Source organism: Protopterus annectens, chromosome 6.part1, assembly GCF_019279795.1.
Source record: "Protopterus annectens isolate FY-2018-M chromosome 6.part1, PAN1.0, whole genome shotgun sequence".
Lineage (NCBI taxonomy): Eukaryota > Metazoa > Chordata > Ceratodontiformes > Protopteridae > Protopterus > Protopterus annectens.
In genome coordinates, this window is record NC_056738.1 from 577273111 (window position 1) to 577298932 (window position 25822).

The following is a 25822-nucleotide window of genomic DNA, read 5'->3' on the forward strand; positions in this document are numbered from 1 at the left end:
CATCCATAATGCTAAGTTGTTGTGCTCAGACAAAAGTGGACAGGAGAAGTGGACAAAAAATATGAAGAGCTAGCCAGCAAGGTCAGTGTTGTACCTCAGGAGCTTGAATGTATCACCTGTCAATGAGGGGCAGTCTCAGAACTCACCGATAGGAGCACCAGCAGAGTAATAAGGGAAAATTTGCAGGTAGAAGTGTTTGCGTGTATAGCCACCAACGGTGCCCACTGCTGCTTGTCAGTGCTTGATGCGCAAACATGTGCAAACCCATGCAGATGATGTGCTTATGTAGCAAACAAGAGCAAACTAATTTAAACAAATTAACCAATAAAAAAGCTGAAATCTGAGCCCTATTCCAGCAGCATTCAATCAGATGAATTCTAACTGCACACTCCTGCCACTAGGGTGCAGGGGAAACATCTCCAACAAAAGATGGCCTGGTTTAGTGCTGAAGTTATACAAACAGAAATAGATTCAGCTGGTCGGACCCTAGTCTACTCTACAGCAAACGAAGTGCAACAATTTCATTAAAAAAAAAAAAACAGTTCATATAAGTGATATGGTAAAAATGCAATTCAGTATACTATGTGTATGAGGTATTTTAATCTTTGTGATAAGATTCACAACTTTGATAATATAACTTGTCAGTTTTCCTTTAACATGTACATATACACACACACTATTTTGCTTTATAATTTAAATGTATTTTTCATATCTTCATAATTATCATTTGTTTTTTGTTTCAGAAACTGAAAAGCATCCAGTGGAATGTTTAACAGCGTTGTATAAACGCAGATGAGTAAGTACTCCACCATTTCTTAACAATATTTTGTAAGCTGGACAGGTAATAACCACACATTTTCACTGTTTTTTGTCCACACTGTAATCTTGAAGCCAGTCATTGGGAATCAAAATTGTTTGCATGGCTTCCATGTTCCTTTTAAGTATGTATTTCATAATGTGTATTTGGAAACTGTGGAAGTTGCTTTCTGTATACTGTGATGTAATTCTGTTATTGTATTGGCTATTAATACTAATGTCTTTTCTGTTACTATAGATTTACTTCAGTAGTAATTATCATATTCTGATACTTGCATTATCCTTTTTGTACAGTAGTTGTGGGGGAGCCAGACACTGTCTTAGTACTCTGTATGCGTAAGACAGAGCTAATTCTTGATTTCATGCCAGACTGTCACAGTCACATTTTAATGGATCCCTGTTTCACCTACTTTTATGTTTTTTCAAAGTACCTGACAAAAATCCACACAAAGAGGGAGAAGGCATCTTGTCTTGGAGCTAAACTGAACAACTAGATGATGTGAGGAAGTAACCCTGTAATCTAGTGTTGCTGTCCCTTAAACATAACTAAATTATATTACAAAGAAGCTAATGACAAGCTTCTCATTGAATTCGTAATCATATTCCATAAAGTTGTAGGGTACTGGGTAATATATTTTTCACATTTGTTATTGTGGATATTTTTTTAACATTAGTTTCCTTTATTTGATGTTGGCTCACCTAGTATGCATTCAGTGTGTCAACTTTTGGATAGAACTACTTCACTCATTGTTTTATAGGCTATCTGTAAGAAGCAGAATAAGACTGTTCAAAAAACCTTTTGAGTAGTAGTTCGTGTTCCAGTCCAATGCTTTTTATAGTAAGGAATTTTAGCATTTCAAGCTCTTTCAGGTGACTACAAAGTACTGCGTTGTCTTTAGTAACGGGTTCATCACTGAGGTATGAAGCGGTACTTTGAATTATGTAGGATACAGAATGTGCTACCTTGATTTTGGTGTAGAGGTGCATTGGTCAGTTTAAACTGTTGTCTACTATTGTCCCTAGATTTTTTAAGATGGTGATTTATGATTTGATAATTTATTTTGTAGCCATAATTGACATTGTTTTTGCCAAGATGAGGAGGGTGTATTCACACAGATGGGAGGTTGGCATAGTGGTTAAGGTGTTTACCTTACAAACACAAAGTCCAGGGTTTGATTTTCACATGAGGTAGTTGGTTGGGCTTAAAATGGCCCCTAGGGGCAGTTAGCCTAGTACTAATTTATAAAAGGTGGGAGGTTGGCATAGTGGTTAAAGTGTTCATCTTATAGGCACAAGGTGCAGGGTTTGATTCTCACATGAAGTAACTGGCTGGGCTTGGAATGGCCAACAAGGACAGTTAGCCTGGTACTAATTTATATCAGAGGGAGGTTGGCATAATGGTTAAGATGTTTCCCGTACAGACACAAGGTGCAGGGTTTGATTCTCACTCGGGTTAATTGGTAGGTGTAAAATGGCCCACAAGGGCAGATAGCCTAGTACTAATCTATGAACTTATTAGAGGTGAGGAGATTACTGCAGCAGGTTTATTTTCTGTTTATGACCTTGGAGAACGTCATAGTCGGACACACCTATTCATTCATCTATCACTAAGTTGGTCAAGAACAGGGTGACTCTGAGTTGTCTTTCAAATACTAGGCTCTTTGGCATCTCAAGGGCTGTTAATGCCTTTACACCTAGGAAATACAAGTACAGCATGATGATTGTCCATGTGGGGGTAAATGACTTGGTGCACAAAACTCTGAGGGAAGTGCAAAGAGACATACCAGAACTCTCCATGCATGTCACAAAATACAGATATGACCTTGATCGTGAGAGGAATTCTTCCTTCATCAAGAATGATGCAAAAGTACAAAGAAAATATAATTGGCTTCAACAGTTGGCTAAATAGCTGGTGTCATTCCAGGGTGATCCAATATGCGTCAGCCTGGGATGTGACGCTGAACAGCCTTACTAACTTTGCACCTCTTGTTCAAAGACTTCTGTATACTGTTTACATCCTTTGCTGCTCCCATAGTGCCTTTTTAAGGCAGACTTCAGCTAGTGGACCTCCCATCTTAACAAAAAAAAGTCAAACACAAAATAATTTCAACATGGCTGTACTCAGTGCAAAGAGTTTCCATAACAAAATCTGACCTTGAGGACCTCCTGCATTCGGTGCACATTTGTCTGTGTAATCACTAAAACTTAGTTTAAATGTTTAGGTAGCACTTCCTCCATTCATGGGTTTTGTGTCTTTCATGCTTTTAAACCAGATGACAACTGTGGTGGGGTTTTCATATTTGCGAGAGACCACATCACCTCTCAGGAGATTCCTAGAGAACTACAAACAAAACTCCTTGAGATACAAATCAGACTAAATAGGACCAATTATCAGTTTATAGTGTGTTACAGGACCACCTGCATGTCTCCTGGAAATCATGTTAATTTCCTGTATACTTGAAAAATTTCCCTTAAGTAAAAGCACCCCTATTCTGGGAGACTTTACCTCTAAGTAGATTGGGACACCTATTCTTTGAATGTAGGATATGCCTAAAAGTTCCTAAGTTTAATAAACTGAAACTACAACCAGATAGTCAGAGGACTCACTAGAGGTCAGAATATCCTAGGCCTATGTCCCCAGATTTGAGGACACACCACAATGTTAATAAAAAAGAAAGGGCCATGGTGAAGTGTATCTCCCCATGAAGAACAGCTATTGCAAGAATCTTTCAGTTGTGCCCTGCCTACCTGTTTGGTGCTTGCCCCTGCTGACTGCATAGTTTGATGCTCATGCAGAGGGCTTGGCAAGGATCAGATGTGGTAGTACCTATCCCTGGGGACCATACAGTTTTCTAGACCATCCCAGAAGTCATTGAGTGCAGGAGTATGGCTTCCATAGCCCATGCTTTTGCCGTGTTTGCTTCTGTAAATGAACCTTCAGGGGAGAGTTCAGTAATGCAACCCCTGAAAGGAATCCCAAGCGATAGACTGCTTTAGTAAGTGTGTACATGAATCAGGTATGTTGTATAGTCAACCCAGATACACACAGACTGTTTTCATTGTGACTTAGAGCAAGCTCTAGAGAGGCTGAAAAGGTGCCTCATGGGAACCTATTGCATAATTTACAATCCCAAGTTGCAACCATAGTGAATATTGGCAATCTCACTGTGAGACTACCACCAATTGCTGTAGATGGAATGGGTCTGTATTATAATCTCGAAGGTTTAAAACTTCGAATCAGTAAAAAAAAAAAAAAAAAAAAAATAGTGCACACCCCCCCCCCCACTTAAATATACCAACTCTGAGAACGCACTACATTGAAGTAAACAGAAATCTCCCCCTACGGAGATTTTCTGTTTTAAACGTTCAATGTAGTACACTTTCGGTATTCTCGTGTCGACAATATCGTATTCGATATTGTCAGACTTCAAGATTTTAATATAGACCCCGTTGGCATAGCCTTTCTGCCAAGCCCAAGCAATACCATTCAGCATCTTCTCTGGCTTAGGCACTGTAACTTTGCAGACAACTTCGTGGCATCTTTTACTAATATTCTTTATCATGGCTCATTTTTGTGTAGGCTCTAGGTGAAATAGAAAAGAGCAAGCAGGAAGTAATAATGTTTGTAACTGTTTTAGTAAAGTTCTCGACTCCTCAGAGAAAGTTTTCTCCTAATCATGAGAATGTGTTAAACCTGTGCTTCAAGCAGGGCCAAGAGCTACCCATTTGAACAGTACTGTGATAGAAATCAGCAAGGTGGCAGTGGTTTCCAAGACAGATACCATCCCTGGGGTAGTGGTGGTCTGCAGAATTGAGGATTTTGCAGTCCCTAGCCCCTTGGTGTAAACTCTGAAAGTACCAGAAGGTTTGCCTGACTGTCCTGCTCCAGAGGCAGTTAGAGTTGGAATGTCCCTGTGTCTTTGTATCCCACAGGATAAAGGGATTGAGGAGCTAGTACCCATAGGCTACAATAAAGGTCTACTTCTTACTCTTTTCCAGATGTTACACTCCAGCAAATGGCAGCAGCCAGCTTATGTATAGAAAATCTTCTGGAAAAACGGCAATCCAAGAGGTCCCAAGAGACCACCAGGGGTCCGGGGTCTATTCAAAGTTCATTTTAATATGTAAGAAGACAAAGGACCAGAGGCCTACCTTATATCTAAGTGCCCAAAATCTCTGTGTAAAAAAAGACAAGATTCAGGATGGTCCTGGTGAAGTCAGTACTTGCCTTCTTAGAGAAGAAAGACTGGATATGCTGTCTTGGTCTTCTGGTTGCCAAGCTGTACATAAAGAAAGCCAAGATGTTCAGGTACTTCCTGCCCTTAAGGTTGGGGGGCCAGTCATTGCTAGTTCACAGCCATCCCATTTGGTTTCACCACAACCATCAGGGTATTTATCAAATATGTGCTGGCTGTCGCAGCTCACTTCAGCTGAAGGGGATAAGACATTTCCTTTACCTGGATGTTTGACTTCTAACAGACTCAATAAAGGACATGCTGATAGAAGCAAAGGACTGTCTTCTCTAACTGTTCTGGTCCTTGGGTATATTGCAAGTAACAGACAGACTCCTGGGCTCTTACTAAGCTTAATCCAAAAGGGCAACATTAAAGAAGCTCAACCACATCACCCAGTATTGGTGGGAGACCCACCCCCATTAAGTTGACTTTCTTCAGTTTGCGAGACATTGTTAGTTTCCCACCAGTATTGGGTAGTGTGACTGAACTTATTGTTGGTCCCAGTTGGCTGTAAGCTTAGAAAAAACTATGAACCTGTCCATAGCTGGAACAGACATTTCCTTACTTGTATCAGCAAATCCCTTATTGGAGCCATTGCAGTCACAGATTTTTATTGTCTGCCTCCTGGATGCAAAAACTTACATTGCCAACCTTCCATCATGCAGAATTCTGTAGTATCAGTCCATCCTTTGCCACTTTTTACATACTTCCTATAGTGATGGCCAATTCCTGCCACAAAATCTTGGTTCACTTGATTTGAGAATTTTCCTTGTCCCTTTTGCCAGATATTATGTGAGGATTTTTCGATGGATGCTCAGAATTTAGTGGGTAGGTGTCCAATGGGGTTTTGAGCCTGGGAGAGTCTTCAAGTGCTGAATAAAATGGTGGTTGCAACATTTCAGTCCTGCAGTTTGAATGGACTTGCATTATTGAGATGTAACATTGTGGTAAGTTCACATCATTTATCTGTGTTGTGTGTTACTTAACTGTGACTATATGAATTTTTTTGGCTAGATCAAAATGCATATCTCTAGGGTGGTATGGCTGAGATTGTCCTTCCTGAAGGAAGAACTTGAGAACCAGAGTCTGGATGCCCATTGTTTGAGGAAAATGATTTTCAGGTAGCCCTTTGAGAAGCCTGGCTGATGATCATCTGCTGAGGATGCAGCCCTTCCCATTGGAGGACATTATTTCTTCTCTTCTTATACCTGCATTTCTTCCTCTCAAGTCTAGCTGACCACAGAAAAGAGAGAGAAGCATTCTCACCATAAGTGGAAGGCACTGAAGCAACACACACTTTTCCCACTATCAAAGGCTGCAGTGGTGCAGTAGTTAGCATTGTCACCTCACAGCAAGAGGTTCTCCCATTCGATTCTTGGCTGGAGTGCCTTATGTGTGGAGTCTGCATGTCCTCCCCCAGTTGAGTGACGCTAAAGACATGCAGGTAGGTGCATGCGTGAATGGTCGTGCCTTCCTTGAAGGTTGAGCATTGGGCTGGCAACTCGGCACCGTAAAAAATCCACTGCCAATCATTAGCAGACGGGAGTTCCGCTGTGGCGACCCCTAACCAGGAAAAGCCGAAAAGATTTTTTTATGTTGGCTAAGTCACATAAGACCATATCACCAAAATCTTCTTTCTGGTCTGGTATTGTGTGTAAGGGGGGTGGAATTTGCCTTGGTCTGGAGAACCATCACAAAGTATCAATGGGTTCTGGATGTATTCATTCTTGCTCATGCAGTGGACCTCTCCACTCCTTCCTTATTAAGAACTCCTCTGAAAAGACCAGTTCAGCCCAGTGGAATTTTTGAGACTGGCCAGATGGTTATGGTGAAAAAGGCTGTAGAAGCTTTGTTTTCTGAACAGAGACAGGGAAGGTTGCACTGACCTCTTTCAGGCCATTAATGGGACAGATGAGATCCCTTGTGTTCGGACTAAAGCAGTTTCAGTCTGCTCTGTCATTGTGTCTGGCTGTGGATAGACCCCTGGGAAAGCGCTTGTCTTTGCTGCCACAGGGTGCCTGCGTGGTGTTGCTGGACATGGCAATTTCCTTGTTGTGCATTAATGTTGAAAGAAGAATCCTCATGTGTTTTCTTGTCTGGATGATGGGCTTCTGGTTGCAGTGTTTGAGGACTACCTCAGAGTGTTCTTGCACTGGACAGTTTCTTGGTAGCAGTCACCCTGGGTCACAGTAAATTGTCCGTTATTCCTTCTCAGAGGATTGCCTTTACAGGCATGGAGCTGGAGCTAGACGTTTTCCACGGTCAGTTTTTACTTTTGGAGAGGCCCCAGGTGGTCATAGCGTTGACTAGCAATGTGAGGATGCAGCACAACTTGTAGGCTTGAATTGCCTTTTTACTTGTGAACTTGATGGTTACCATGATCTCCATAGTGCTGCTTACATGCTAAATGGTGCAGTCTTGGCAGTGAACTGTGAGGTGTCAGGAGATTGATTCACTGCACAAACACTCATTACTTTCTGGTGTGGGATGCTTGTTGATGACCTTGGAATACGCTAAAGTCCTCTGTCTTACTGCTAAACTTGTTGCAGACCATGATGACAGATTGCTGATGGCCTTGGGAACTCACTTGGCTGTCTCATAGGGTAGGGGTTTTTCTTTCTCCAGTGCATCAACCGAGCTAAGAGTTTACTGTTGTAATTCTAAGGACAATAGTTAAACTTCTGACAGAGCAATTAGCGTATAACTTCCAAATTTATAACACTGAGGCTGTGGTTCTTCAGAGTATTTCCAGTGTTTTGAGGAACCATGAACTTGAAGGCAATGTTTTGTCTCTGTCTCTGTCTCTCTCTCTCTCTCTCTGAAAATATATACAAAATAGCGTAGGTTTGGGGTGCAGAAGTGCTTCTGCCCCTGCGCATACTCTTTAATTAAAAAGTATAGCACTGTGTTATTTAATTCACTCTTTAAATGTTCACTTTTTTTCTTTACTGGTGCAGGAGTTGCAGTATTGGGTCTCACAAATGTGAAATGGACAAAAATGAAGAAATAGTCCCAGTGTCCAACAATTGTAACACAAAAAACGCCAACAAAAGATAGCGTAAAAACACACCGGGAATCTGGAAACTGTGCTGGAAACAACGTTCATTTATTTATTTCACAAACAAGAAGGTTAAGCGCTTTCTTCAGAATACTACTGACTTCATCAGAACACTTACTACTATAAACCATTAGCTTAAATACATACTATCCCACAGAAAAAAACGCCTTTTCCATCAATTAATCAATTACATCATTAACATTCAAAAAAAAATTGTAAAACATTGCCTTATACACAAATAGTTCCTATAAAACATTTCTCATAAAATAAATAAAACCGTACATGTTACACAAACTTATGCACATAAGTGCCCTACATACAAATAAAATATTGTATAAAAATGCTTGATGTAACAACAGATGTATAATAAATAAATAAGCCTCCTGTTCACTACTATATATCATACATTGTCGTCATTCTGACACAATCTGCTACGTGTGATGTAACTATCTTCCAATACCTATAATAAATACCTCGTAGCTGTTGTAATACTATAACCTTATGTACTTAACCTATACCACTGTGTGCTTCTAATAATTCGTAAAGAAACATTACAATATTTATGAAGTTAATGTTGATGTATCGCAAAGTGTATTAGAATATACTTCGAAAACTGTGTGGAATAAGCTTAGAAACTTGTTCTAAGTCCTAATAAGGGGCTTGGTTAATGAGAGGTTACCAAACCCTTCAAAAGACATTTCACAGTCAAAAAATAGTTTTATACATACTTTCTCTAACAACTCAGATCAGATCGAGAAGACTATTAAAAAATATTGGCCCATTCTCAGACTTCAGGAAGATCTTAAGGATTCTATGCCCAGTTTCCCCTCTTTTGTTAGGAAAAGGGGCAAGAATTTGAAAGAACTTTTAGAAATTAGGTTAGAGGATCCACAAAATCAGAATAGAAAAAAATTAGGCACTTATCCATGTGGGATGTGCAAGCAATGCCACGCTATGCTGAATTCGGGGTCCTTCTACCTTCCCTCCAGAAGATTCAAGTTCCACGCTAACAAACATTTTAATTATGGATCTAAGGGGGTAGTCTACCTTGGATGCTGTGGCACGTGCCATGGTTTTTACATTGGGAAAACTGAAAGGGTGTTTAGGAGAAGGGTTTATGAACACTTCAGTGACATCAATGTAAGGAAGGAAAGTAATGCCTTTTATAAACACTCTTTGATATGTAAGGACATGAACATAAAGTTTATGGTTTTGGAACAGGTACAACCGGATATAAGAGGGGGAAGTTGGGAGTCAAAATTAGAATACCGTGAGCTATTTTGGCAGCTCCGTTTAGACGCTACTAGATACCCAGGTCTGAATGACACCCTTAGCATTAGTAGTGTTCTGAAATTGAGGCAAGCCCGTTTATAACACAGTTTGGTACAACTTGACATTAATGTCATGTTATATATTTGAAACTTAGGAAAGAAAAGTTTTACAATGCTATTCAGCAACTCTAGGTTTCAATTTGGAGTTTTGATTTTACCCCCGAGGGTAAAAGGGTCACTGCATTTATTTGTGATTATAAAAATATTTTGCAGAATTGTTTTTTGCCACATTTTAACAGTTTGATTTGATTTTATGTTTAATATGGTATCTAGTTGCCAAGCTTTTTAGAAAATGAATTATTTTTAATGATAATAAGAATGCATTTTAGAATTTCCTTATATGGTGATTTTCCTGTTGGGAAAGGTTCACAGGAAGTCATGTGATGATTCTGGAAGTATTTAATGTGAATGAACTTCCAGCAATGTTTTTTGCCTTGAAAAAGCTCGCAAGTGGTCGAGTGAAAGCGCTTGGAAGATATTGTGGATTTTTACTTTGCCTTGTTATATTAAAGGATCTTTTTGGAGACCTAGCAGCTGTTTGATTTCTACATCTGCTTATTTTGAAAGCCTTTGTTTACGTGCTTCCGGGTCCTGTAGTGCCAAGTGTTTTTTATTCTTGGTTGTTTTTTGAGATAGTTCTGTACTTCTTCCTGGTGGGTACAGCTGCCTCTATACAGCTATTAACATGCTTGTACTGGGTTTCTGTGAACAATTCTGCATAGGTACAAGTGTTCTCAGGGTTTATAGGGGCTTGAAATTTTGCCAGGTTCTCGCTTAATAGCAGGAGGATAGCCTTAGAATAGTTCCTGAATATCCCCAGTTTAGCTGGGGGTCCAGGTTTTATTTTTTACTTCAAAGGAGACCATTTTGTGGTCTGCCCTTACCAGGGAAGGCATTACAGTAAGGGGTATGCAGCACACTCTCCCATATTATTGTGGACCAGATCCAGTATGGTTGCAACCCTGGTTGGTGTATTGACTATTTGGTCCAGGGAGTTTGTTTACGAAATCCAGGAATCTATGTGCATGTATGTTTGATGTTGTATAGGATTCCCAGTTAACAGTGGGGTAATTAAAGTCACCCATGAATATAGTATTGGGTTGGATGATTAGTGTTTCTAATAAGTTTAAATACATGGTATGGGTTTCCGGGGTCATAGACAGGGACCTATAGCTTGCAAGGAAGTGGTATTGGATTTTACCTATGTTAATTTGAATATGCAGCAGCTCAAGTGCATTGTCCTGTTTGACCAGCCTTGATGTATATTTATTTTTGATGTAAATAGAGACACCTCCACCTTTAGTCCATGCCTGTGTAGCTGGTCTAAATGTGTGGAAGGCATTATAACCCTGCACTTTTAGTGTGCTGTCCGCAGCTTTGAACCACGTCTCTGAGACCGCACGCTAGTTGTTGAGGTGATTGTGAAATATTCCACTGGTTTGGTCTGTGCTACCAAATGGAAACCGTTCTCCGTTTGGGAGGCTTGTTACTCCATACTAACCTTGTTATTCAGCTTGCAGGTGGTCTTGACCTGTTAGCATGGGACGTACATGATTTGGGCCACCATTATTACACATTTTGAGTGCATATGTGTGCTGGTTCTGCTCATCAAGGTCTTGCCTTGTTGGGGGGGGGGGGCAGGATTGTGGCCCAGCATTGGCTGGTAAGGAAAATCCTTAAAACAGTGCTCTATTTCCAACCTTCTTTGCAGATCCTCTTTCCCTGTGAAGGACTGTTACTTCTGATTTAACTTGTGCGCCTTTCCAACATTTTGAGCCTGTAGACTAGGTAGTTTTGCAAACTCTTTCTTGGAAAATGCTTTTTCTTGTGGCCATCACTTCTGCATGAAGGATACTGAAGTTTTACTCCTTCATGTGGTGGGAACATTTTTTTTCCAGGCTTGGGTATCCCTAAAGTGAAATGCAGAATGCATGAAGAGGTCCATCTCTGCTAACATTCCTACCTCAAAAATAAATCCTGCCAAGTCTCTGTGTAATTGTCTCTCTTTTCCTTCCTCCTCATTACATATTACTTATCTCTCACTTTCCAGTTCTGCTTTGCCATGTCACATGAATAGTAAAAAGAAAAGTCCCTGTCCTACCTATTAAGACATCATGTTATGTTGTCCCATCTTGCCTTTGTTCTTGCTGGTTGGGTTCGGAGCCGATCCTCTGCTCTGACTGGGCTGATATACAATAGCCTGAGAGCGTTTACTGGCTCGAGGCTACCCCTTATCCCAACATGCCTAGCGACAGCTACCTAGATCTTGTTTGCCGCTTGCAGCGTTGAGATTGCTCAATACTGGCTCAGGCTAAGTACTTTGTTTTTTTCTAATTTTCATACATTTTCTGGTTATATTGACTCATTAGCGTGTGTGTCTTTCCTTGTTAGTCTAACGATCCCTTTCTCTGCTGTTTGCGATGTTTTTACCCGTCGTTTTTTCTTCAGGCCTGCTTTCCCCTTAGAGCATGTTTAAATTAGAGGGTTCTTCCCTTTCCTCACCCTTTTTCTGGGATTGCCATGTAGGTTAGAGGCTCTCCCATCGGGGGAGTTGCATTTTAAGTTAGAGGCTCTCCCCCTTCCTTCTTCTTCCTTTAAAAAAATAAAATAATAAGTTTTTTTTCCTTTGTTGTTATCACCCTGTTTGCTTATACTTGTAGGCTGTGAGTGATAGTTTTCTGTTTTTCTTTGTGGAAATTTTTTTTTCTGACTTGTGCTTGTTATGTCTAAAGAGTCTAAACCCTCTGGGTTAAAAAAAATGTGACTCGTGTTGCCAAAAAATGTCCCTTACGGATGGGCACACGAGTTGCGTTTATTGTTTAGGGGCTGTTCATCTGCAGGACTCTTGCTCGATCTGTCATGCTTTCAGTTCCAGAGTCCTGCAGGAGAGAACAAATAAGCTTATTTTACGTGGCCTCCTGAAGAACCCTCAAGATGCCTCGTCTCAGGGTCCTCAGCTAGCCAAAGTGTCTGAGAAACACTCCAAGCCATCTGTTCCGAGCTCGGAACGGACAAAACTTACTGAGAAGCCTTCAGCTCTGTCGGCTCCTAGCATTGGCTCTGACAAAGCTAAGTCTCCGGTGGCTCCATCTGTGTCCTCGGAGCCGGTCCGGATCCATAAGAGATCAAGGTCTCCCTCTTTGGAGCCGCTACACTTCGCTCCACAATCTCCTCTGCTGCAACCTGGAATGGGCAGCCACCGGTCCTCTTCACACTCCTTTCGGTCCTCCAGACTTTCGGATCACAATATGGAGAGAGTGGTCAACAGGCTCCTCAAGTCACAGGCACTTGCTAAATTACTCTCGAGCCCAGCCCATAAGAATTTGGCTCCTTCAGCCCTCCCAGCTTCTCCATCAGTTCCTCCTCGGACTCTCTTGATTTCCGAGCCGGAGTGCATGGGAGGTCATGGTGGTGGAACCGTCGGCTCTGGTTTCTTCTCCCTTATCAGTTCCGACAACCGCTCCGATCTCCTCGATGTCTCAGCCCGTCGAGGGGTCTGGATGCTGAAGCTCTCTCGCCGACTCTGAGGGGGGAAGTGGTATCGGACCCTTGTCCGACCCCGCTTTCCCCCTCGGAGCTTCGGAGCAGGTGAGCTCTGCTCCTACATCGGCCTCGGAGCTCTCGCTCCAGGTTCGAAGGAGATCTCCAGGCTCTATGAGCTGGCGGCTCCTTCGACTCGGGACCATGGTGCCTTCGAGGTGATGAGCGTGCTGTCTCCTGAGACTGCTCCACCCTTGGCTCCATTGGTTCCTTCTCCCTCAGTGCCTGTGCCTGCCTTTGTTCCCCCTGCTGCCAAGCGTAAGGAATCTGTGCCCCAGGGTGCCCCACTGGGTGACCCCACTTCTTTCGAAACCTCCCCCGAACATTCAGAGGAAGTCCCTCGCAAGAAGTGTAAGAGGAAGCATCTAGCTTCCCCTGAGTCTATCACTTCGGATACGGACTTGAATGAGTTGGAAGGGTCCCCATGGTCCCCCTGTGAGGATGTCTCCTTTTCATACATCTTGGACATCCTTAGAGGGGTGGCTGGAAGTCCCTAGCCCCTTTTGAGGATGAGTCCGTATACCTGGATGCATTTGGTTCCTGACCCTCCACCTCTTGGGTGTCTCCGCCTTTCGACCCACTTTTGTCTGTAGTGAGTCGAAAGGCATGGAGCATTCCAGAGACCATGGAACCTGTTCCGAGGAGACCTAACAAATTACAGCTCCAAAAGATAAGTCTTTCCTATCTAAGGGAGTCCCTGTTGATGCCATGGTGGTGGCAGCAGCCACAAAGAAGGAACTTGTGGAACTTCTTCATCTGTCCATCCGCCAAACAAAGAGTCTCATGTGATGGACAGGTATGGGAAGCGTATGTTTTCTCCAGTGATTTTTACTCTCCGATCGTTAAATTACTTGTCACATTTCACACAACTTCAGAGGGATCTCCTGAAGGAGCTAGGAGATACCCTGCAAGATCCTAGAGCTGAGGGAGTTGCGAACAGGGCAGCTTCCCAGCTTGCAACCTTGACCTCCATGGTAAACTCCTCCATGAGGCTCATTTCTTATGCAGCTGATGGAGCGAGTAGGGCAGCAGGTACCAGAGTAGCTTTACGCAGACACTCCTGGATATGCCTTTGTCAATTTGCGGAACCCTTTAAGTCTTCATTTACCAACACCTCCTTTGATGGCTCGTCCTTGTTTGGGCTTCAGGTAAAAGGGACTATCACCAGGTGTGAACAGGATGGTAAGACTCTCTCTGCTGTAGGGGTCTGTTTTTCCACTCCATCTAGACCCTATCCTAAGGGTCAGAAGAGCGGAAAAATGTGGTTCTGAAAATCCCAGGGATCTTCGCCTGACACATGTGGTGATTTTCCCCCAGGGGCAGAGGGGGAAACAACAATGGAACACGCTGCCCTCGTGGCAGAGGAAGTCTGCAACAGCAGGGCGACAGAGATACCGTCTCTGCTAGGCCCTTCCAGCACTCCTGAAGGGAGGCCCGGCTGTCCACCTCTGGAGGTAGTCGGGGACTGACTGCCAGGCTGCTGGGTAAAGTGATAATCTATCACGAGAGAAACATGGGTACTGTCGATAATATCCAGGGGTTACAAAATTCCCTTTTCTCAGTTCCTCTCAAAAGACAGACTTTCTATCCCAGATGTTCCACCCAGTCTTCGGGATCATGCAATCTTAGAGGTTCAAATCTTGCTAGAAAAAAAAGCCCTCCAGGAAGTCCCCGCAGACCAAATCGTATCTGGAACTTACTCAAGGTTCTTTTTAGTTCGAAAAAAGGCAGAGGACTGGAGACCAATCTTGGATCTCAGCAAGCTAAACCAATCGGTAAAAAAAGACAAAGTTCGGGATGGTGACACTGCAGTCTGTTCTTCCCTTCTTGGCTCAGGACAATTGGATGTGCTCCATAGATCTCCAGGATGCATACTACCATATAAAAATGGACAGGCAATCCAAGAGATTCCTACGCTCCTGGCAGGGAGCCAGTAATTATATGTTCAGGGCCCTGCCCTTTGGTCTCACCACAGCCCCCAGGGTTTTTACCAAGTGTATGGCAGTGGTCACGGCTCATCTCAGGTGTCCAGGATTCCAGGTGTTTCCATATCTAGATGACTGGCTCCTCACGGCTGCCACTGAGCATCAACTAATCAAGGCATGGGACTACACAATCCAGACTTGTTCCCAGTTAGGCATCACAATAAACTACGAAAAATCTGCCTTTTTGCCTTGTCAGTCTGTTGCCTTTATAGGGGCAGACTTGGATACAAGACGCATGGTAGCAAAACTGTCTCTAGACAGGGTGTCAACTATTTGTCCACAAGTTTCCTTTCTCATAAAGAAGATGAGAGTTCAGGCAAGACAAGTCTTACAAGTACTGGGCTCAATGGCTGCAGCTATTATGCTAGTTTCTTTAGCACGCTTCCACATGCGGATTCTACAGTGGCTTCTTTTCGCTCAGTGGTCTTTCCAGGAATTGCCAATCTCACACATGATCTTGATCGTGGAATCTTGCAAAAAGGACCTACTTTGGTGGCTGGTCTCCCCCAGGTGACTTTGGGCAGACCCTTTCTAGACCCGCGTCTGGTAGCCACAGTGACCACGGACACCTCCCAGATAGGGTGGGGGGGCATTATCTGGGATGGACTGTCCAAGGAACGTGGCAACCTCACGAGTACCATTTGCACATCAATGTTCTAGAGATGAGAGCAGTGCTTCTGGCGTTGCAAGCACTTCAGGACTCTCTACCTACAGGAACCATTGCAATCCAGACAGACAATATGTCAGCGGTATGGTACATCAACAAGCAGGGCGGAACCAGATCTTAACCCTTATGTCGGGAGGCACTTCAAGTATGGCAATGGGCAATGTCTTCCCAACATTTTCTGATTGCAATGCACATTCCTGGAAAATCCAACGTGATAGCAGACAGACTCAGCAGGGCTATCCTCATGCCTCACAAGTGGCCCCTGACGCAAGACATTGCGGACTTGATTTTCCGCAAATGGGGCCAGCCATGCTGCTATCTTTTTGCCACTCCCCTAAACAACAAATGCAGCAGCTACTTTGCCCTAGTTCCCCTTCCGGGACAGTCACCCAGGGATGCACTTGGTCACGATTGGCCTCCGGGACTGCTGTATGCCTTGCCACCCTTCCCCTCCGATCCCAAAGTGCTTCAGAAAGTAAAATTATAGGGTTGCAAACTTATCCTCATTGCTTTTTACTGGCCTCGTCCGATATGATTTCCGCTTCTTCGCCATCACCTTCAACTGGAGCCTTGGGTACTGGACCCAGTTCCGGACGTCCTGACGCATCAGTCAGGCGGGCTTCATCCATCCCTTCAAACTCTCAAGCTAACTGCTTGATTACTCCACTTCCAGTCTTAGCCAGGCTCCCAGACATTTGCCCTGCTGTACAACACATCCTAGTGTCCTACCATAAGCCCACTACTAGGAGGATTTACACTAGCAAATGAAATAAGTTCTCTTACTGGGCCAAAAGTAATAACATTGATCCTTTTATGGCTCCTGTTCACAAGATTCTTGACTTTGTAGCTAAAACCTTCGAAAAAGGGACAGCTGCAGCTACTATTAGGGTCCAACTGGCTGCCATCTCCAATTTTCACGTAGGAGACTTGGGTTCTAACATTATGTCCCAAAAGTTGTGCAGAGCATTCTTATGAGGTACAACATTTTTACGGCCCCCCGATAAGAGAACCTCCCGCACCCTGGGACCTAAACTTACTTTTAGCTTCAATGGTTCTGCCCCCTTTTGAACCAGCAGCATCTTGCCACTTGAAGTTTCTATCTTGGAAAACCCTCTTCTTGGTTGCTATAACCTCAGCTAGATGGGTAGATGGGTTTTTGAATTGCATGCTTTGTCTATTCGCCCGCCGTTTCTCATTTTTCACAAAGATAGAGTCTCTCTAAGGACCAGTCCTTCCTTCTTGCCAAAGGTTTGTTCCGAGTATAACTTAAATCAGTCCATTGAGCTTCCTGTGTTCTTCCCAAATTATTATGGCAACAAGGCAGAGTATAGATTACACCAATTGGATGTTCATAGGCAATTACGTTTTTATTTACACAGAACCAAAGACCTCAGAAAATCAGACCAATTGTTCATATCCTTTGCTGACAGTAAGCAAGGTTATCCAGTTTCTAAAGTGACTTTATCAAAATGGCTGTCAGACACAATCACTTATTCATATGGTTTAGGTAAAAAGACGCTTCCAGGAAGACCCAGAGGACATTCAACCAGGGCCTTAGCTACCTCTGTTGCCTTCCAAATTAAATTGCCCTTAGATTCAATCTGTGCAGCAGCGACATGGGCAAATCCTCATACCTTTATCTCTCATTACAAAGTGGATGTGGTCTCCTGGAATAGGGCATCCTTTGGTTCCACGGTCCTGAAGAGTTTGTTCCAGTGAGCCACCCGAGAACCAGGTGCTGGGGACGCGGTCCCAACCAGCAAGAACCAAGGCGAGATGGAACAACGTAACATAAAGAAGTTATGTACCTACCATAACGCTCCATGTTTGTTGTCCTTCATCTCGTTTCTTGCTTCCCCCTTCCTGGAGGTTTGAGAGGAGTTCTTTATTGGTTACACTGGCTGAGTTTCCTGTTGACATACCAGGTTAGTTAACCATGCATTGTCTTTTCCTCTTTCCTTCCTACCTGGATGTATAAGAGCTTAGTAAAAATTGTTTTACTATGCATGTCTAGTGTGGGCTATTACAAATGAGATCTGGGTAGCTGCCGCTAGGCATGTTGGGATAAGGGGGTAGCCTCGAGCCTGTAAAAGCTCTCGAGCTATTGTATATCGGCAGAGTCAGAGCCGAGGACCGTCTCCGAACCCAACCAGCAAGAAGGAAGGCGAGATAAAGGACCAACATGGAACATTATGGTAGGTACATAACTTCTTTTTTTTTTCTTCCTAGCCTTTGTGTTATCAGTGTTATAATATGTAATTGTTGGCCATGGGATGGGTAAGGCCATTCTAACCAAAAGGGATTAGTTAATAGAGCACAAAAGGGGAAATTGACTAGGCTTGAAATGGACCTTCTGATGAACATCACTTTTCCAGTTTCTCTCTCAGAAAGTAAATTTTGCCATTTTCCTTGTCATTGGGCCTAGGTCCTTAGATTGTTTCCCCAACTACTTTTTAAGAATTGCCTACAGACAACCATTCTGTCTCCCATTAGGGGCACTAGTCTTTATTGTCTTGGAGAGCCATATAGTGAATTATGATCAACTTGCTGATCGTAACCCACTTATGTGTTCAAGACATGGATGCCAAGAAATTCACTTGGGAGGTACATTTTGGCATCCATGTCAATAACACATAATACTAGGTTATGACTGGTGAGACAGTCGTAATTGTTTGCAGTGCACGGAGCTTTATCTGCTCCATGTACTCTTATTTACAGGAAAAAAATGTGTTTGTGGCTTTCAAACCTGTAAAACACTTTGCAGACTGTCTCAGAAAGGCAGTGTAATGCTGTCCATCGCATTTGCACTTACCTTTAACACTTCTCTAATGTCTAGATTTTCGCATAATGTCCAGATTATTGCTTCATATATTTGGTTTGTTCCTTATCAAATAAAACCACTAAGGATTGAAGTCACTGAATAATGACATACATTTGAGTTTCAGAGTTAATATCCTTCACATTATGCAGGTGAACACATCCTGTTATTCTAGCAACTTTCTAAGTTTTTGTTATTTATGGGATGTTAGGGACTTAAGAGAACAGACAGCAGGTAGAACAAAATCTTCTGCTCTGCAGCTGTCATTTGCTAGTCAGTGCAGGCAGATTTTACTGCCAAGTGGTAAACCTGACCTTAACAACATAACTAGAGGGTGCTTAACATTTGTTAAGGTCAGGTCACTCGCCACTCTGGCACTTAACTGGTTTGTCTTTTTTTTCAGTATCCGAGCATAATCACTGCACTCCAAGCACTACATTCTATTAATGGTAGGGAAGGCAGTCTCAATAGACTGTGGTCCAAATTTCCACTTGGCCTCATCTCCCTTCATGGTTATTTGCTCTCAATACCTTGGTTCCTTTGCTAATTTTCTTCAAGAAATTCCAGCCACCTCTTGTCTGTTTTCAATGACCCTACTTGCAGTCACGTGTATTGATAAAAATCTCCTTTCTCCATTTCTGTGTTGGTTTAGTTCATAGAGTAGTTTCTGCTAATTTATAAATATAATATTCTGTATGGTTGTAGTTTTCCTCTCTTGAGAGGATTGCCTTCTTAAGAAAACTGAAATTAATTCCTTTTTAGAAGCATCTTTTGTGTGGGACACGAAGCGAAAGTAGCTCTTCATAGCAATCAAGATAAGACAAAACAGTGTACCTTAAGCAGAGAGCAGGAAAGCACTGAATTAAGCAGATAATTCAGCTAATTTGAAAATTAGGGTAAGGGCCATCCTTGAGGGTACCAAATTGTTGTGGGTGTACAAGAAGGAAAATATTTTCCACTTAGACAAGCAAGATTTACTGGTGGTGATTTTCCTGGCCTCTTGTGTGGCATTCACTTCATAAGGCAAACAGAAAGTATCTCTGTAGGAACTTCAGTCGAGGGTTCTACATTAAGAGCTGATGAAACTGAAGGGTTAAGTGCATTGCCTCTGCTAAATTAGAAGATCTTATATCTGAGATGGAGATGAAGATGCTGATCTACACGTACTAGCAGTAGGGAAAATCATGGCTGTGTTGGCCAGAGGGGACGGCTAAGAGCTAGTTATGCTGTTTTTACTTTTGCCTTTAACAGTACTACACTGGAGGCAGATAAGGGGATATATATATATACAACAGGTGCCCCTCCTGTCTTCAGAGCATTGCATTTATCTGTATTGCTTAGAATCTTGGGAGCTGTGTGAGCATTTAAAAAAAGATCTAAAGAAGTCCTTGTTCAGTAATACCCACTTGGATGCAGGGAGACTAAAGACCTTTAAGTTTAGATTTATTCATTTCGCTACAACACTCTTTTCACCTGGTAGCTATATGACCATTAGCCAGAGGTTTGGAGAAGGCTGTCTAAATTCATAGCCATCTTGTACTGCCTTATTTGTTTATATATGTCATTACTGGTGTGTTCGGTCTAATCCTTTGAAGTACTCCCAGGTAATTTGAGAAGTTATCAATGGCTGAGGTTACAACCAGCGTCCCTTTTTAGATCTTTCTCAAACGTTGTAAATCCCCCTAAATTGACAAATATTCCAGGTATTCTTTCTGACTTAAGAATCAGGGTTTAGAGTTTAGAGGAGCAGCAAAAACATGTATTGCCATAGTTAATTTGAATGCAGGCTGTCATGTTCTATAACCAGTAAAATATTTTGATCCAAGTGAATCTCTGGTGGCAAAGACTTCTCAGATAATGTTGGAACTTCTTATTCAGTGCCATTGTGATGCTGGGTTACTTGTTTCACAGAAGGTTTAGAGTTACCCTGGCCAGAAGCTGTTTGGTTGAATTGCTGTTCACTGAAGCACAATTTCTAAGCCCGGATTCAATTTTTGGGTTAGGAAGACTTTCTTCTGAACTGTTTCTACAAATACTCACAGAAATACATTTTTTAACGTAAAACCTGGGTAATCACGAAGAGTGATTTAGCAACTATTCCATAGACTTTGCCTGAATTAAGTCATTGCCCAAGAAGGGGAAATATGGATTGTCTCCTAAGACACAGTGGTCAGATGGCTATACCAGGCAAAAGATTTGCAGTCCAGAAATGCTGACCCCCCCCCCCCCCCCCGTGAACGAGTAACCTCCTGTGAGGTTTAAATATTGTTTTGTGTTTGTTACTGTCTTTGAAATCCATCCCAAATGTCTAGACATTTTAGAACAGTGAGGATGAAAGGGTTTGGAGAATTAACAACTAGAACTTTCCCAATTTTTGAAATTTATTAAGACTGGACAGGTGTACAATAGGTCTTTATTAAAAAACACAGAAGAGTATCATGGTGCTTTTAATGGAGAAAGAGTGTGTTCTGCTTTTCTTTTTCATTTCATTGGTTTGAGCAGGGGACTTTCTTCTGAAAAAGGGTTTTGGGGGCTGTTGTAATGACCAAGCTAGAGGCTTCTGCAGAACTTTAATTTGAAAATCTTAGCCATGGATTGGTGGGTGTGTTTGTCCATATGTCTAGAAACTGGGAAAGTATGCTTCATGCAGCAAGAACCCATGAGATAGTGTGTTCAAATAGTGTAATGTGATGGGGGTTCTCTGTTGCAAGGTTTCAGAAAGACTCAAGGAGTCATTAAGCAGAGCTGTCTTTATAAGATGTTTAGTAGGCATCATAAAATGTCTGCTTGATCTTAGAATGCTTATACCCAGACACACAGTGAGGCTGAATTCTTTTAAAGGAAAAGTGCTCATCAAATGATTGCTTCTTGTAAAAAAAATAAATGTTTGACACCTGCCTTCAGGTGCAGAGCAGTCTTTCAAAACATGAAAACAATTTTGAAAGCACCTTCTTGTTTTGTCTCTTTTTCTGTACTTCATAAATGTTAGTAGCAGACTTTGGCCCAAAGAAAAAACTCTGCCAAAACTGTAAGATTTCTAATCATGTTTTTTAAATTTGATAAGGCTGCTCTTTTACGAAAGCACAAAATCATTAAATGTTGAAGTACTTATGTGAAAACTTCAAGGCAAAGTAGAGTCTTGCGGCCGGATTCAGCAAGCTCTGCACGGAGTGCCTGAATAGTGCAATAGCTGCTGTACGCAATATGGCCATCGAGTAATCCAGGAACGAACCCGTGAGACGTGCACGAGCGTGCCTACACTATTCCCACACGGACACCTCTGCTATATGCTAATTACCTCATTTGCTGGTGAAAACCATGCAAATGAGGTGAATTAGCGATCCAGGAAACCGGCAGGCGTCTGTGCAGGAATAGTGTAACCTGCAGAAATGTATTCAGTTACTATCTGAATACATTTCTGCAAATTGCAAAATGGATGCATGACAGCTCAAAAGAAAGCACGTATTATATTTAGTAGGCATGCCAAAGGCCAAATATATGGACATTGGCATGAGAAATAGTTGCAAAATTATTAAAAAAAAAAAACTTTATTTATTTATTGGCCGATCTCGGCTGTTTAAGTGCAGGGCAGCGGTGTGCAAACGGGATTAGCCTGAAAATAAGAAAAAAAAAGTTGGAAATAAGCTTTTTAAACCCAAATCAGCATCTTGCCATAATAGTCAATGGCATGCATAAGACAATACCAGGGAATAGTGGTTGCTAAGGGGGAAGGCTCAGTGTGAGTGTGGTAACTATGAATTAGAATTCCGTTTTATGCAAATGATGGGATTGATACTGAATCACAGATTTCCTCTGTTAGCTTGCACCCAACCGTGTAGGTGCAGCAACACCATTGTACAAGTCTAAGAGGTGGATGACCTCATAAGGGGGAATGTCACATGCTGTAAGCTTATTGAAGCTCTGTGGCTCATGTTTGCCCTTAGCTAAGTACAGCTAAGGAAGGGTTTGTGTCTGAGGCTGCCTAGCAGTGTTTACATTGCCTAAACGGGTGTGTGTGCCGCGCACTGGGTTTTGAACAAAAAAAAAACTGGAAATGGCTCTGTTCACATCTGAGCACTGGGTATGTGCGCTGCGCCTCGAGCCTTAAATGGGAAACCAATGAGAAGGGAAAACAGCAGTAGGAAGGCAATCAAGGAGAACTAGCATAGCTGGCAAGTGAAATTTATCAGAATCAGTGAATTACACATGGAACAGCCTAGCACACTACTATAAACTATGCAAACACCTTCCAGTCTGTTTTTCCCCACAAACTCTACATCACCGGTGTACACAGACTGGGGAAATTTTACCTGACAAAACTAACAAATTATTAGGGGCTGCTGTCGCTGTCATACAGCAATATATGCAAGAGGCTGAGGGTAGTGAGGATAAAAATGCTGATGACCAACCCACAGTGAGGAGAAGGAGAAGAGTGTATAGACCCAGGATAACCTACCAGGAGCTACATGAGCTGGAGATAGTGGAGCACTATAGGGTGGACAGGGACATTCTACAGCAAATTGTTGAGCTGTGCTGGCCACGCGTCAGACACAGAACCAACAGAGGAGAACCCATCCCATTGGATACCAAGGCATGTGTAGGCTTAAGAATACTAGCCACAGGTACCTTCCAAAGGGCATCTGGGAATATTATGGGGATCTCACAGGCATCAGCATCCAGGGTACTCCACCAGTTCCTGGATGCCATGTCAGCACATGCTGATGAGCACATATATACATCACCCATGAGGCGTTGACCAGCAATATCCGCCTCTTCCGCCAAATAACAGAATACCCTGAGGTAGTGGGTGCTATAGACTGCATGCACATACACATCAAAGCACCACCCAGCGAGCGGGGTAGGGTCTACATAAACCATAAAGGCTTCCCCTCCATCAGCTGCCAGGTCGTGTGCGATCCTAGGGCATTATCTTGAATGTGTGTGCTGGCAGCCCTGGAAGCTATCGCGGCTCCCACATCTGGCATATGACACAACTGTACCAGTCATTTGCCAGTGGGGACATACCATATGGCCACCTAGTGGGGGATGCTGGCTACGCACTGGAGCCGTGACTGATGACACACCTCAGTATGTTAGTTCTGAAGGGTAAGAAATCTGAAACTGAAATGTAGGTCAGTAAAACCTAAGATCTGTACTCTACTGATATGTCTTCAGTCTGCATGATAGGTCAGAATACAAAATGAAATGGAAGCCAACAAAGTACCTGAAATACCAGTACAGTCATAGCAAATGTATAAAGTCATCAGGTGTGCCCCCCCTCCCCCACAGTCCTATGTAGAAATGCAGTAACATGCAAGTGTGAGGTGTAATAACAGTGGAGCACAGATTATCCGAGCTGGCCGAATCTACAGGATAGATTGTTACATATGTATAATATGCAGGGGTCCATGTGTTAGGTTGTTGTGTGTTCAATATTGTCTGGAAGTGGTGAGCATGTAGGCATGGAGGGTTGTGTCTTGGTGGCCTATTATTGTACTGTGGATGACAGGGGCATGTTCTGAAAACTGTAGTGCCAACCACAATGCTTCTCAGCAATACCCATGTCAGCAGTCATTCATACTCACTGTCCAGATGTCAATATCTGTCACGTCTGAAAGACGGACATGCCATGAATGTAGACCCATACATACACACAGTACACAGGTGGAAGTACCCTAGACAGAGTACATAAAATGTAACTGTCAACTGCACACAACTTTGCAGTTGTACATACAGGTTAGCAGCACATTAGTTGTTTGTGTAGTGTGGAATACTGATGTAGTCTGGCCAATCACTGGCAGACTACAAAAGGCACAGTTATGAAGTTATTAGAGACTGCCTATGTACCCGCACAATGCAGCATAAGGTGAATGTCCCATGTATATCTGTGAGTCAGCTGCAAGTAGCTTCCATATCACACATGCACTCAGCTCACCCCACCATCAGCCACAGATTTATCACAGGTCATATCCTTGCTGTTGGGAAGGAGTACAGTATGACCCCATTTCTGTATGGGAATACCCACAGAATGCAGCATGCTGAAGAGGTGTCCCATGCAGGTGTGTCCCTAGCTGTAAGCAGCACCCTGCCTGCATTTAGACCAATGGATTAATATGGATAGGAACTATTGCCATTAACACCTCGCACACTTACCCTGTCACCCCAGGGAAATCCACTGGCTCGCAACCTGGGAATGTAGGAGTGACTGAATGCACTGGCCTGCTACAGATGGCCTGCATCACTGCCAAATGGCCTACAGTCCTCTGTCAAAGGCCTGTGCCTCACCTGTAGTGCTAGTGTATGGTATCTCATGGGGTCCCAACTAACAACATAACACAGTCAATAGAACACAAATGCAAGGCCATGTTGACATATCCCAGTAGCATGTCCACCACGTCCTACTGCATGAACTGTGGACCAACCGCTAAATACTGCTGGGATGAAGGGCCAACTATAGGGATACATCTCTGATATCACCCGCATACTGTTAGGAAGAGGATAATAATAACAGAGTGGGGGAGGAGTGTAGAAGCATAGACGTCATGGAGTGTGTGAAGTCTGAAACTGTGTGCCTATACTACCCTTGCCAGCAAACCCAGTAATGGGTGGCTACAAACATGCTCATAAACCACAATGTGAGGAGGAACTGACCAGATATATGAACCCTGCCTCTGGGTAACCTGGGTGAATCTGTACAGCAGAGCGGTATGGCCACAGCAGGATATGACCATTCTGTTACGTCGATATATGTACAAGAAGGAGATCCTCGGCCACTATTGTACCAAGGTGCTGGACCATTTACGCAGACCCATCAGCAAGTGTCTGCAGCTACCCCTCCAGAATGGCATGAGTGTGAAAGAGTATGTAGGCTTCTGACCACAATACTGGACACAGCTTCATTCATCTTGTATTTCCCAGGAAATAACTGTGAACAAATAAGTATATCTGTCAGTAGTTGATGACATAATACATCACAGTGTAAAACAGTACATATGTCTGAATATCTCTGCTAACACCACCCATGTAACACAAAGCAGCACAGACAGCAAAAGTTACAGTATCCCACTATTTGTCGCCCATTGTGACTCCATAATGTCAACCTATCTACAGATATCCTGCAAAAACAGGTTGCTTAGCTGTAGGTGTAGAATGCCAAACCCTGGACTGGAGTGAAACCCTACCTGGAATGGATTCACACACTCAATACAGAAGGTCACTGGGCATGTTCCTACACATAGAGAAATGAAGCCCTTGTCTGACAACACAGTGAACTATACATATTTGTCATTCGCAGATGTTTGTGCACACACTCTAAATTGTACACCATTCATGCTTTGCACACACACATTGGATAGGAATACTCACACATCCA

General features: G+C 42.9%; 1 protein-coding gene across 4 annotated transcripts in view; it reads left to right on the top strand.

Moving 5' to 3' along the window:
- Positions 1-25822, top strand: part of ZDBF2 (zinc finger DBF-type containing 2) — a 405751-nt gene that overhangs the window by 207047 nt on the left and 172882 nt on the right. For all 4 annotated transcript variants that reach the window (XM_044076017.1, XM_044076013.1, XM_044076016.1 and 1 more), the window contains exon 2: positions 744-796. The gene's annotated coding sequence lies outside the window, so the exon portion shown is untranslated. The remainder of the gene's footprint in view (positions 1-743; positions 797-25822) is intronic.